Source organism: Passer montanus, unplaced genomic scaffold (assembly GCF_014805655.1).
Source record: "Passer montanus isolate IOZ18808 unplaced genomic scaffold, ASM1480565v1 scaffold15, whole genome shotgun sequence".
Classification (NCBI taxonomy): Eukaryota; Metazoa; Chordata; class Aves; order Passeriformes; family Passeridae; genus Passer; species Passer montanus.
Window position 1 is genome coordinate 13,821,759 of NW_024362051.1, and position 13,637 is coordinate 13,835,395.

General features: G+C 48.9%; 1 long non-coding RNA gene across 1 annotated transcript; it reads right to left on the reverse strand.

The window, feature by feature from the left end:
* Nucleotides 1-8,916: 8,916 nt before the first annotated feature.
* On the reverse strand, nucleotides 8,917-10,456 carry LOC120498764. Its single transcript, XR_005626724.1, has 3 exons — nucleotides 10,392-10,456; nucleotides 9,662-9,738; nucleotides 8,917-9,368 (listed from the first exon to the last, which is right to left on the reverse strand). It is a non-coding gene; the product is annotated as an uncharacterized LOC120498764 (long non-coding RNA).
* Between the last annotated feature and the right edge of the window lie 3,181 nt (nucleotides 10,457-13,637).

Genomic DNA, 13,637 nt, shown 5'->3' on the forward strand with positions numbered 1-13,637 from the left:
TCCTTTTTAAAGTGCAGAAAGAGAAAGGAGTTGTATTACATTAACCCTGATAAGACTTTAAATGGTTGCAGAGATGTTCTTACTGGTAAAAGCGAAGCCCTTTGGGTGATAAAATAATTTAATTTCCTAGGCAGAATTAGGAAATAACCAGCTGGAGAGAATCAGTGGAGACAGCCACTCACTGCAGAGGAGAGGGAAAAGCTCTGTTCAGTGACAGGTCTTGCTCACAATGTAAGAATTAATCAAAAGGGGCCAGAAATGGAATTACCTGGGTCTGCTTTAACACCACCTGAGCATGGCAGTGAAATGTGATTCCTGCTCTGGCTTTGGAGGGAAGGTGCCACATGGGATGGCTTTTCCTGTTCACACCAAATCCCACTCCAAAGGACCTTTCTCCTCCCACCACGCAGCTTTTAATCACTTTCACAATGTCCCCTATGGCACCAGTCTGGGAGCTTCACATCTCTGGTGTTCCTGGCACCGTTCCCACTGCTCACACAACAGCCAGGCAGTGGGTGCTGCTGAGGAGCTCACTTTGGGGTGCAGATTTGATCCTGCACTCACAAACAGCCCTGCAGCTGCCCCTGGGCGAGTCAGACACCCCACACTGCAGCCAGCTCAGGGGGCTGGGTTTCAGGCTTTGCTCAGCAGCTCCTGTCCCCGCTGTCCCTGCTGTCCCCAGGCACCTCTCAGGAGCCCTGGCTCCAGCAGTGCCTTGCTGGGCTCTGATTTATCCCTCAGAATCCCCGGGGCAGTGCTGGAGGCAGCTCCTCATCCTCACGGAATGCAGTCAGGTGATTAAGGCTTGCACTGCGATGCACAAAGATTCCCTGCTCAGCAGACAGGGGCAGCTGCAGGGCTGGCTTTGCCACCTTTATGGATGATGCCAGCCTGCATTTCCCATCAAAGGCACTCAGCCACCCCAGGCTCCTGCAGAGCCTCTCCAGGAGCTGCTCCACCCCAGCTCCCCTCAGCTCTGAGAGGTTCCTGGGGGATCCTGTGGCTGCTCCTCCATCTGCTGCACTTGCACCAGTGACAGCACAATGATTCATCGGGTCTGGCTGAGGAGATTGGGAAAGCAGTGCTTTAAAAGGCACAAAGATGTTATTTTCACAGGAATTCGGGTTGTTATCTGCTGTATGTACCACCTGCCACGGGGAGGATGTTAAATATCGGAGAAGTGGTTTGGTGTCATTTGGGTTGTGCTCTGGCTCAGCCACAGGGGAAGGTGAGATTTGTGCTGTCCTGTAGCCCCTGAAGGCCACCAGGCCAGGTGATTTTGTTTTCTGTGCTCCTGCCCCATTCAGCAGCAGAGCTGGTGACACCAGGGACGTGGGGAGCAGCTCCCTGTGCCCCTGCAGGGACTCAGCCTCTCCCCAGGGCTGCTTCTCCAGGAGCAAATGCACTTTAAGGTTCTCTCACCCAGTGGGGAGCAGTTTTACTGCCTGATTTTGCCATAAAGTCACATTTTCCTCGAGCCAGGTCTCCTCCAGAGCTCCACCAGGAGTGTGTGGGGCCAGGTAAGAACTCATTTCCATCTCAGTGCAATCCAGCCTCACAGTGCTGCTGGCAGAAAATCCAGCTTCATGAACCTAAAAATACCATTTCTTTCCTCAAACAGGTTCAGTTGGGGCCTGGAACTGAGGGGTGTTTACTTTAACAGGGAGTTTGGAGCTTGTGGCAAGCCCAGTCCTCCAAGCCCTGCCAGCAGTGACATCCCAGAACTTCTGCCCCAAAGCCTCTGTGCCAGCTCAGAGCTGGGAGCAAGGTTTGATCTATAATCCTAAAGTTAATTAGGAATTTCTGGACCTCTGGGACAAGCTTCATTACAAGAATTAAAAATCTAAATCTTCAGCAGGAAATTGAAGCGCTGGGAAACGGTCAGTTGGTAAAAATGGCTCTGTTGGTACAAAGGGAGCAGGGAATAAATCCTGAGCACTCCTCCCTGGCTGAGGAGAAGAAAGGGAAAGGTTTGGTGCCAAGCTCGAGGTGCTCCAGGTCCTCATCCAGCACTTTGCCCCCAGGGCTTAGCTCCTCTCCTTTGAAGGAAACCTTGCTCCACCAGAGCCTCCCCTGTGAAGGAAACTCTCTTTGGCCAAACTGGAGTGATCCAGGACTGAGGAGAGGGGAGTGAATTCCTGCTTCCCTGCTCTCCCCACAGAGCCTGGGAGAGGAGCAGCCTCTGCCAAAAGGTGCCAGCCTCTGTTCTGTCTGTGCTTCCTGAGCTCCAGAGCAGCCCGGGGTGGGAGCACTGCCCATGTCCCCAGTGCTGCCCCAGGGTGCTCAGGAGTCCTCAGTGCCCCACCTGCCTCAGCTTCAGGGGAATAAATGCAACATTCCCCTGGATCCCACAGAAACCTCAGGCTTTGTGCAGAACTGCCTCTCTCACTTAGTGACAGCTCATGGCTTGCCATTGCCCACCAAGTTTTTCAGGAGTAGTTTGTTTCATTCTCCTTTCCATTCCTCTCCAGAAAATCAGGAATAAAATATGGAAGTGCTTTCTGCTGCTCTGCTTCTCCCAAGGAAGAGATGGGAGTAAGGATGTTCCTTCACATGGAACATCCCTGGACAGGACAAAGAGCATTACAGCTGTTCTAGTAGGAAAAAAACTGCCCAAGGACAGGTGAAACACGGCCTTAACCCCAGCACAGGAACTCCCTGGGGAGGAAAAACACCACAGGGGAGCTCTTCTGCCATTGCTGCGATGAGCAGAAAGTTCTCTTGTGCTGGGGCATCCCCTGGCAGGAATTCCCAGCAGCTCTGGTGTCTTACAGGGAGTGGAGTAAGGGAGCCAGAGCTCAGAGAGATTGCTCATGAGATGAACACTCAAAGTCAGGAAGGGGACAAGTGAAAGTGCCTTTTCTCCTTTGCTCTGTGCTCAGTTCCTGTGATCAATCCCTGTGATCAATCCCTGTGATCAGTTCCTGTGCTCTGTGCTCAGTTCCTGTGATCAATCCCTGTGATCAGTCCCTGTGTTCAGTGATCAATCCCTGTGATCGATCCCTGTGCTCATTAATCAATCCCTGTGCTCAATGATCAGTCCCTGTGCTCAGAGATAAATCTCCATGCCCAGTGGTCAATCCCTGTGATCAATCTCTGTGATTGATCTCTGTGCTCATTAATTAATCTCTGTGCTCATTAATCAATCCCTGTGCTCAGTGATCAGTCCCTGTTCTCAGTGATCAGTTCCTGATCAATCCCTGTTCTCAGTGATCAGTTCCTGATCAATCCCCATGCCAGTGGTCAGTCCCTTTGTGCTCTCCCTTGTTCTCAGTGATCAATCCCTGTGATCAATCCTTGTTGTCAGTGATCAGTTCCTGATCAATCTCTGTGCTCAGTGATCAGTTCCTGTTCTCAGTGATCAGTCCCTGTGATCAGTCCCTGTGCTCATTGATCAGTTCCTGATCAATCACTGTGCTCATTGATCAATCCCCATGCCCAGTGATCAATCCCCATGCCCAGTGATCAGTCCCTGTTCTCAGTGATCAGCTCCTGATCAATCCCTGTGCTCATTGATCAATCCCCCATGCCCAGTGATCAGTTCCTGCTCTCAGTGATCAACCCCTGTGATCAATCCCTGTTCTCAGTGATCAGTTCCTGATCAATCCCCATGCCCAGAGATCAGTCCCTGTGTGCTCTCCCTCTCCCAGACAGCAGCAGTGCTCCTTTCCCTGGAGCAGCCCACCCTGGAGGAGCCCACCCTGGAGGAGCCCAGCCTGGAGGAGCCCACCCTGGAGGAGCCCACCCCGGAGGAGCAGCCCCGGCCCAGGAGCTCTCCCCTCCCGGGCGCTGGGAGCTGAGCTGGGGCAGCAGGGGCTGCAGAGGAGGCCTTGCCTTGGAGTGCACCCCGGCGCCTTCCCAGCTGCAGCAGCTCTATCCCCACAGGGCAGAGCTGCTGACATGTCTCTCTCCTGCTGGTCCCCTGCCAAACATCAAAAGCACTTTTCATGCAGAGCAGTTCAACAAAACTGACAGTGTGAAGTGAGGGAGGCCACAGATGAATGAGAATGGCACCAGATCTAAAACCCACTCGGAGCTGTTGAATTCCCCCCAAGGAAGCAGGGGGAAGCTGCTTCTGCTTATTCTGGTTCATTTGGTTCTGTTCTTTGGCTTTTTTCCTAAAATCTGCATTTTCTTTAAGGCAAAGCTGCAGAAATTGGAGGTGGTGCTGAGCAATTCCTCTGCTCCCCTTCTCCTCAGGCTCATTTGGTTTGTTTATTGTTATCTCCTGAGCTGCTGTCAGCTCGAAGGGAGCAAAGGCTTTGTCAGCTTTTAATTTCCTCACATGGACACCCCTCTTCCAAAACCACAAAAAGCAGCTTGGATTTTAGGGACAGAAATGGCAGAAAGGAGCAGTCGTTGTGTTCTGTAACATTCTCCCTCATAATCCCCTCATTCCTCACCAGCCCCTGCAGACTATTTTTCCTCATGCTATTTGATTGGGAAAAAAATCTCAAAACTATTCCTAGTCACTTGAGAAAATAGCTGGCTGTGTATTTTGGGCATTGATGTAAAAGTGATGTACATTTTCCATCTCTCCACTAACCCCACCCTCATCCCAGAGCCACCCGAGGGTTGCTGCCTCTGTCCTTTCTTCCTCTGCTCTTTGTGGGACATCCTGAAATTTTTATTTCTCTTAGGGCTGCTGGTACCACTTGGAAAGCTCCATTAACAGAGGATTTTTCTCCCTTGTGCCCAAGGATTTTTTTCCCTTGGAATTTCTGTCCCCTTCAAGCCCTTTTAGTCTTGGTTTGGTGAGTGCAGCCTCTGCACCAAGGGAGTTTCACACACTTCTGCAGAAGGATCATGAAACTGAAACCTGCTGGGGTTTTGTGCATCAGGGAGGTGCAGAGCCCCAAGAAATGGCCCAGACAGAGGCTGGGGGTGATCAGTGGGGTCTTTTCTGTCTGTGATTTTAACCTAGAAAATTCCTTCCCTATCTGAAGGAGAGAACATTTGAAATTAGCAAATGGAAAGCTGTGGGAAATGCAGGAAGGTCTTTGGAGTCAGGAGGAGATTGTGCTAATACCAAACTTTGAATTCTTCATTAATACAGGATTAGGTACTGAAAAATCTCAGTTTGAAAAGAACATGAGCAATCTGCACTTCTGTGTCCCTTTAGACACTGCAGCTCCCACTCTGAGCAGGGACGCTGGAGATGCTCAGAGGCTCCTGCATTGCACTGACCCTGCTTGAAGGTCACTCCCCACTCCCTGCTGGGATGGGCCAACCAGGGCTGCCACAATATGCCTGAAATATCATTTCAAACATCCTCCTTCCTCCTGCTGTTGCCTCCTGGAATAAAGCTGCAGTTAGTCAGTCCTGTCCTCCAGGGACACGAGGTGCCAGCGCAGGGAAGGTGATTTACGGAAGGCAGATGAGAAAGGTTGAATAAATGTCTCATTTAGGGTCTGATTGTGCTATTGTTATTCACAAAGAATCATTGCTTATTCCCACCAGGACCTACTCTTGGATTAGCCTTGGCCTTAGCAGCAAAGGCCTTAAAAAGTCATTTTTGGCAGGAGAGCCCCTCTGCAGTGCGGCAGGGCCGGACTCTGCTCAGGGCCAGGAGGAGCCGGGGCTCTCACAGCTCCCTGGGAGCCCCTGCACGGGCTGCCACCTCCACAGCAGAGCACCTCCAACATTCCAGGGGGAAATGAGAGGAGCTGATCAAGCTGAGAGTGCTCCTGAGTCATTGCTGCAGGTGCTAAACCATATCTGACTGCTCCTGTCAAATGATTGCTCCCATCCTCTCTCACCCGAAAATCCATCTCTGCTGGGACGGATGCTGGGAACTCAGCTCCTCATTACCCTCAGATGCCTCTGCATTCAGTCAAGAGGGAAACATTTCTTCTTTTTTCCCCTCTGAGCATGAAACTGGGGGAGTTTCTGAAGCAGCAAAGGCTGTGGCAGCAGCTCTCACAGAGCCCAGCCAGGCACCCCCTCCATGGCTCTCCTGAAGCAAGGAAGCTGTGAAATCTCAGGGAGGTGCAAAGCCCACCTTGCAGGTTCATCAAGGCCAGTGCTAATTGAGCTCATGGACCTGGAGCTTGGAGCCGAGAGGAGAGGGAATGACCTCAGGATAGGCTCAGGGTGGACACCAGCAGGAATTTCCCCATGGAAAGGGGGCTCAGGCACTGGAACTGCCCAGGGAGGGTTGGATCCCCATCCCTGGAGTGTCCCAGGAAGGGCTGGAGGTGGCACTCAGTGCTCTGTGCTGGCGACAAAGCATAGCTGGGACTCTTCCAACCCCAGTCATTCTGGGATTCTGGGATTCAGCAAAAACAAAGAGGAGCCTTCAACAAGCAAGAATCCCTGGGCATGAGGCCAGGAAAATGTGTGTGTGATCCCCGTGCCATCCCTGCTGCAGGGCACAGAGCCAGCCCTGGCTCACTCTGGGACACTGTGCTGGGACACCCCAGGTGTGCTGGGAGACCTTTGCTGGGGACAGCCTTGGGTTGCTGCTGAAATCCTGGGGGGGAAATTTGGAAGAGATTCCTGCAGGACTTGACAGCTCTTTTATAGAATTGAGTCAGCCCTGTGGGGTCTCCCTCGGTGGGGATGTTCCAGAGCAGAGGGACACAATCCTGTCCCTGAGCTCTGGGATGTTCCAGAGCAGATGGACACAATCCTGTCCCTGAGCTCTGGGATGTTCCAGAGCAGACGGACACAATCCTGTCCCTGAGCTCTGGGATGTTCCAGAGCAGACGGACACAATCCTGTCCCTGAGCTCTGGGATGTTCCAGAGCAGATGGACACAATCCTGTCCCTGAGCTCTGGGATGTTCCAGAGCAGGTGGACACAATTCTGAACTCTGGGATGTTCCAGAGCAGAGGGACACAATCCTGTCCCTGAGCTCTGGGATGTTCCAGAGCAGAGGGACACAATCCTGTCCCTGAGTTCTGGGATGTTCCAGAGGAGATGGACACCATCCTGAGCTCTGGGAGGTTCCAGAGCAGAGGGACACAATCCTGTCCCTGAGCTCTGGGATGTTCCAGAGGAGGTGGACACAATCCTGTCCCTGAGCTCTGGGATGTTCCAGAGCAGAGGGACACAATCCTGAGCTCTGGGAGGTTCCAGAGCAGAGGGACACAATCCTGAGCTCTGGAATGTTCCAGAGCAGAGGGACACAATCCTGTCCCTGAGCTCTGGGATGGCTCTGCTGGAACCTGTGGGTCTCTCCCAGCCTGAGCCATCCTGGCATTCTGGGGTAGAGAGACTGAACTCCAAAATATTTTGGCTAATTGAGCAGGAAGGGCTCGAGAGAGACAGGGACCAAATTCCTAGTCAGGTGCTGAAAGGCTTTTCAATTTATCTCAGACTTTAAAAACCCAGCCAAACAACAAGGGAGTGTTTATAGAGAGGTTTCTTTGTTTCCTCTGCTGCTGCTCTGCTGTGACTTAAGAAGTTTTAATCTCAGCTGTTCAGTGCTCTCAGAGCCAGACAGCACCAGCCCATTCCCATGGAGATTCTCGTGCCTGGAGTGTGGAGCCAGTCCAAGCCTGGCAGGAACACGGAAGGACTCACAAAGACTCAGAGAAATCCCAGGTTATTGGATTTGCGAACTCATTGCACTTTCATTTGCTAATTAACAAGCTCGAGGGAAGGAAGAAAAGCCACCACCAGTTAAGATTCTGACCCCCTGCTGCTGCCCTGCTGCTCTTGTTTGCTGTTTATTGGATATAAGCCCAATTTCTCCGTGGTTGCTGAGCTGAATTTTGGAGTTTTGGGTCAAATTCTTTGAGCAGGGCCCATTCTGAGTTATCCATCCTGCAAAACCCTTCGTGCAGGGCTGCAAAGCTGTCACTAAACATGGAATTAAACATTTCCTTCAGTCACACTGCACCAACCACTGCACATTCCCCTGCCAGGAAGCAACTTCTGCTTTCCTGGAGATGGGATGCCCAAGGAACCTCGGTGGAGGCCAAAGAACCCTGGAACCATTCCTCAGGGAGAAAAAATCAGCTGATGTGCAGCTCAGAACAGCACTCAGGTCACAATTAAGAATCTTTGTGTATTAATGAGGGAATTGTAGCCCTGTTGGCATTCAGAGCTAACTGGCTCCAAGTGAACTCTGTTCCTTCCAAGCTGAGCCTTTGCTAAGCAGCACAAAACAGGCAGGAGGTGCTTTTTGTTCCTTTTCTCCCCACAACTGCTCCCTGAAATCTGCCTGAGCCATCTGGACTTGTGTTTCCAAAGTGCCCCTTCAGAGGAACACTCAAGCAGGTTTTGTTTTTCCAAATCCACCAGAGCTCATCCAAAAGAACAAATAAATATGCAAGGAGGAAGCTGGACTGCACATCAGAGCAGCTCTGCTCTCTGGGAAATCCCACCCAAGGACCAGAACGGCTCTTGGAAGGATAAATCTCCCTCAGAGCTCCCTGCCAATAAAATTAGATGTGAGTTACTGATGGACTGAGTCACTGAGCAGACTGAGGGCTTGAAATGTTTTCCTGTTCTTAGATGGAAAATGCTTTATAAATTCAGAATATTTTTTACTTAGGTGACAGAATATGTTTCCATAACACTTGAAATGAAAGCTGACAATGGGTTGATAGAGAAATACAAGATTTTGTTTGAAACTCAGATTAATTTCACTTCCTGGAGTGGGAAACTGCAAAGCCTTGATTTCCAAAGCTCCGATTCCTTGTAAAAATCCCAAGATCCATTAACAGCTTGCAAGCTGTGCAGATCCTGTTGGAACAGCTGGGATCAGCCCCTGAGCTCCTGAGCATTCTCAGTAAAACTTGGGGCTTTCAAAAAGGCTCTGAATAATGGCAGTGGTAAATACTTTACAGTATATATATATATATATATACAGTATATATATATATATATATATATATAAATAATAACAGGGCTGAAATAAGTGGCCATTTCTGGAAGGAGCCCCCAGCACCTTTTTGGAGTGGTGAGCTCTGGAGTGGAGCAGTTTGGGACAGGGAACAGGAGGAGCTTCAAGCCCTGGATGTGCAAAGGCAAAGCCAAGAGAGATTTTGGCAGCAGCCTCTGGATTTGTGTGGAAAAGGCTTCCAGGGAGAAGGTCTGGAGCAAATCCTCCAGGATTCTTTGTCTGGGGATGGTTCTGGTTGCATTTCTGGCTCTTACTGACAAGAAATAAAATCAGGCAACAACCAAAATCAGGTGCAGCAAGCACCTTCCTGGGGTTTGGGTGCTGCCAAAAGCCCTCCTGATAAAATGAGGCACGTCCAGGGCATTTGGCCTGGTGCTCCAAGCCCTGTGGTGCTGCTGAGATCTTCCTTTGCTTGGCCTCCTCTGGTGCCTGAGGTTTCCTGGAGGTTCCCATGGCACTGGGAAGAGCTGCAAACACAGCTGGAGCAGTCCCTTCCCTGCACACTCAGGATTTCCTGTAATGATGGCATTTTAGGTTCCTTCCAACCCAAACCGTTCCCTGCTCTGTGATATGGAACAGTTGGGTACAAAAATGGCTTTTTGAAGCCCACTTTGGCCACGATGGAAAACAGGATATTTCACTCCTTTTCCCCCCATCCCTTCCATTTCCAAATGTTCTTAACATGTACTTATTTCTTGAGTTCTAACTCTGTAAAATGCCTCAACAGATGAAAATTAGACACAGGTTAATGAGACAAGCCAGAGCCAAGGAATTCTAGAGCCAATACAGACATCAGTGTCTACTTACTGCAGCCAGGAGGCATTTTCTTGTTTCCCTCTGATGTATTGAGGGCTTTTTCCCCTGATCACAATTGAGGGTAGAATCTGTTAGATTGAAATTAGAATATATTAGCTTGCAGCACCCCTCAGTTTATTGTCAGGATGAGATTGTTAAGCAGTGATTCAGATTGATGGGTTTGCAGCAGAACCTGCTGCACAAAGGAGAGGCAGAGGGAAAATAAGAAACAATTTTAAAGGGAAAGCATTTCTCCTCAGCAGCTCAGCAAACAACAGAGAAATTATTTAAACCATTCCTTAATCTGGAATTTATATTCCCTCCTAGGGCTATTAAGAAAAAATGACAAGAAGGATTTTAAAGGACAAGAATTGATTTTAGCTCCTACAGTTTGCCTTTAGGATGTGCCCTTCCCACAGCACACACTCAGGATTCAGACAGACACTGCCCTGAGATAAACATTTCTGGAAGGGGATTTAGCCAAGGTTTCTTCCAGTGCTCAGCTGAGTTTCTGTTTCTCCTCCCAGTGATTTTAACAGTTTAAATGTGGCTCTTCCCATTGAAAATGCTGATTTAAGTAAAACCTAAAAACTTCTGTAAAGTTAGGAAATCTATCCTTGCATGTCTCAGTGTGGGTTAAAAATCCATTTTCAGATGATTTTGGGTTTTAAAGCCAGTTTAAATCTGTTTCAATAGAAAAGATTGATCTAGACAGATCTAGAACACCAGCAGCTTTGCTTACAGGCAAGCAGCACATCAGGGGTTTGTCCATCCAGTTGTTCCCTCTCATCCCACCTCTCCATCCCCAGGAACTCGCTCACTCCTTGTTAATGAGCTGCAGGAGAAGGAAAAATCAGCCAAACAATAAACATCTGGACTGCTCATGGCCTCAGCAATTCTCACTCGAATCAGCCACTAACAGTTCCCAGAAGAATAAGATTTACAATGTTTTTCTTCCTAATGGTTTTCTTCTTTTCCATCTAAAACTTGTGTTCATGGATTAAAGCCTAATAAATAAATTCTCCTGGAAGTGATGATTAATCAGTTATGAGTTACTCAGATCTTTTGGCTGAGCAACGTTTGCTGAAGGGAAAGGGCTCAAAATCCTGTGTCTGAGCTGAGCTCTGCTGCTGACCTGCTTTTTGGCAGAACCCCCATGTAGGTTAAATTCTGCAGGAAAGCTGCAGAGCTCAGGGAACCACAGAAAAATGGAATGATCAGGTTGGAAAAGCCCTCCAGGATCACTGAGCCCCAGCTGTGCCCGATGCCCACCTTGTCCCCAGCCCAGGGCACCAAGTGCCACCTCCAGGAGCTGCTTGGGCCCCTCCAGGGGTGAGGATCCAACCCTCCTGATCTGTTTTACAGGATAAACTCTGAGAATTTTCCATTCAGGAGTCAGAGTAGTTCCATATTTTCTGCTTGGAGACGTTTTGCTGCTGTACAGCTAAATATATCCACTGAACACAGGAATTACTTTGAACAACAGAAACATTTAATCACTTCAATGATAAAAATGCACTTTTCTGTCACTCTCCTCACTGCACAGAAATTAGAGTTGGGGAGAACTTCAAAGCCAAGAGTTTCTCTCCTTTACAAATGAAGTCTCTTGGCCTTGCAAGACTTTTCCCTGCATTTTATTTACTGCTGGTTTATCCCAAAGGAGACAAAGGTGACATAAATTACAGAGTCCCAGCACTTAGTCTGGAGGATAATTGGTGAAGTCTCCTCTGTCAGGAAGATTTTCCCAGCCCTGTCACCAAAATGTCTGTGGGATTAGTCATCAATCATTAATCATTAATCAGCACAGCAAATACCAGAAATAGAAACACACCAAGCTTTGCTCCTTTTTTCACTCTTCCTGTTGGTAATGCCAAGTAATTGACATTAAACTACTTGACAGAACTGATTGTTGGGGTTGTTATGGATCAGTGCTCCCAGTGTTCCCAGTGCCCCCAGTGCTCCCAGTCCCTCCTAGTGTTCCCAGTGCTCCCAGTGCCCCCAATGTTCCCAGTGTTCCCAGTGCTCCCAGTGTTCCCAGTGCCCCCAGTCCCTCCCAGTGCTCCCAGGGTTCCCAGTCCCTCCCAGATCTAAGGCAAATCCTGGCTCTCTCAGAAGTGAATTCCAGAGTTCCCATCCCACTGCTTTTCCAGGTTCCCAGAAGCTTTTATGGTTTTTTTGACACCCTGGGACACCTTCCACAATCCCAGGGTGCTCCAAGCCCATCCAGCCTGGCCTTGGACACCTCCAGGGATGGAGAACGCTCTTATTCAAATAAATGCAAATCAGTGCTCATTTGGTTTGCAAATCTCAGCCAGGGACCCTCCCACAGCTCCCCAGTTCCTGTGGGTTTGATCTCAGGAGCTGCTCCATCTTTTTCCTGGCTGCCCTGGGGAGGTGGTTGAGCTGGGCAGGAGCAATCTGGAATTCTGCAGGAGAAATCCTGCTCTGCCTCCAGGCCCTGTCAGGGGCCATTCCCAGCTCTGCCCCAACACTCCCAGTGCTGCCAGTCTGTGCCCCAGGGTTTGGGAATGGGACAATGCTGGACTTTCCCTGTGAATTTCATACATAAATATTTTAAAAATATAAAAATATTTTAAATAATAAAATAAAAAAATATAATATACAAAATATATACTAATATATAAAATAATATATATAACATATATATTATTTTATATATAGTATATATTTATATTTATATAAAGAGAAAGCTGCACCATAGTATATATTATATAATATATTATATTATACATATATTATATATAATTATATAATATATATTATGATCATATTATACAATATCTTTTTATAAATATAAAAAATTGTATTTATATAAATATTAAAAATATAGAAAATAAAAATAGAAAAATATATTTCAAATATTTTAAAATATATTTGGGGGGCTGTGCCCTCCACCATCACCACAGGAATTCCATCAGTGCCAGTTTGAGCAGTCCCAGGCCAAAGCAGTGAAAGGCAGAGCCCAGAGCCCCCAGTAAAAGGAGCTGACTGGTTCCATTCGTGGGGCTGGGCTGGGCTCCTGGTGCCCCCGGGAGCCTCGTCCCAGCCTGCCCAGCCCAGCACCCCTGGGGCTGGCATGCAGAGCTCTGCTGGTCACTGCTCTGGCACCTGCAGGGCACAGGTGGTGCCACCCTGAGAGCCCTGGGCTGGCTGAGCTCCCTCTGAGAGTCCATAAAATGCCAGCAGAACAGCTCAGCCCCAGGCTGGCACTGCAATCTCATGCACTCCCCGAAATGATCTCCTTTAAAGGTGCATATTCCCCCTGCTAATTGAAGAGCAGGCGCTGGCAATAAACAGGTAATTGGTTCTGGCTGTAAATGATTTATTGGGCATTGTGAGAAACAGCAGAGCTCTTGCTGCTCTCAGCCCACGGCTCCCCTCACCCTGTGCTCCTGCCTGGAGAATTGGCCTTGCTTGCAAATCTGTTTGGGTTGTGCAAGATTATCTGTTAGTGCTGGGAGATGAAATGCCATCAAATGAGAGGTGCTTTCAGGAACTCCTGAAAGTGCAGCTGGAAACACCAGACGCTGCCTTGAAGGGAAAGTCTGGAATTTCAGGATTTTTATTGATCCTAAAAGCTTCCCCATGGTTTCAAGTGAAGTGTTGTGACTCAGCAAAGGATTCACCCCACATGAATCCTCCAGATTGTGTTACCTGGATCCAGGTGAGCCACAGAGCAGCTACAAACACGCAGAGCAGGAGTGCTCCCTCAAACTGCCCCCCGTGTGTGAGCTGCTGCTCTCAGCTGCACCACTCTGTGCTCTCTTCAGGAACAGGAGGGATGAAAGTGGATCCTGGCTCCAGAATGCTCCCAGGAAATGTCTCTGCAGCTGGGGAGCTGAGCATTGTCTGCTGCTCTTTCAGAGACACTCCAGCTCTGGAGAAAGGCATGTTGATTTAGGAGGGGAAAGAAAGGGGGAAATATATTTAGAGGATTACCCAGGGCCTTTTCCACTCATCTTCCTGT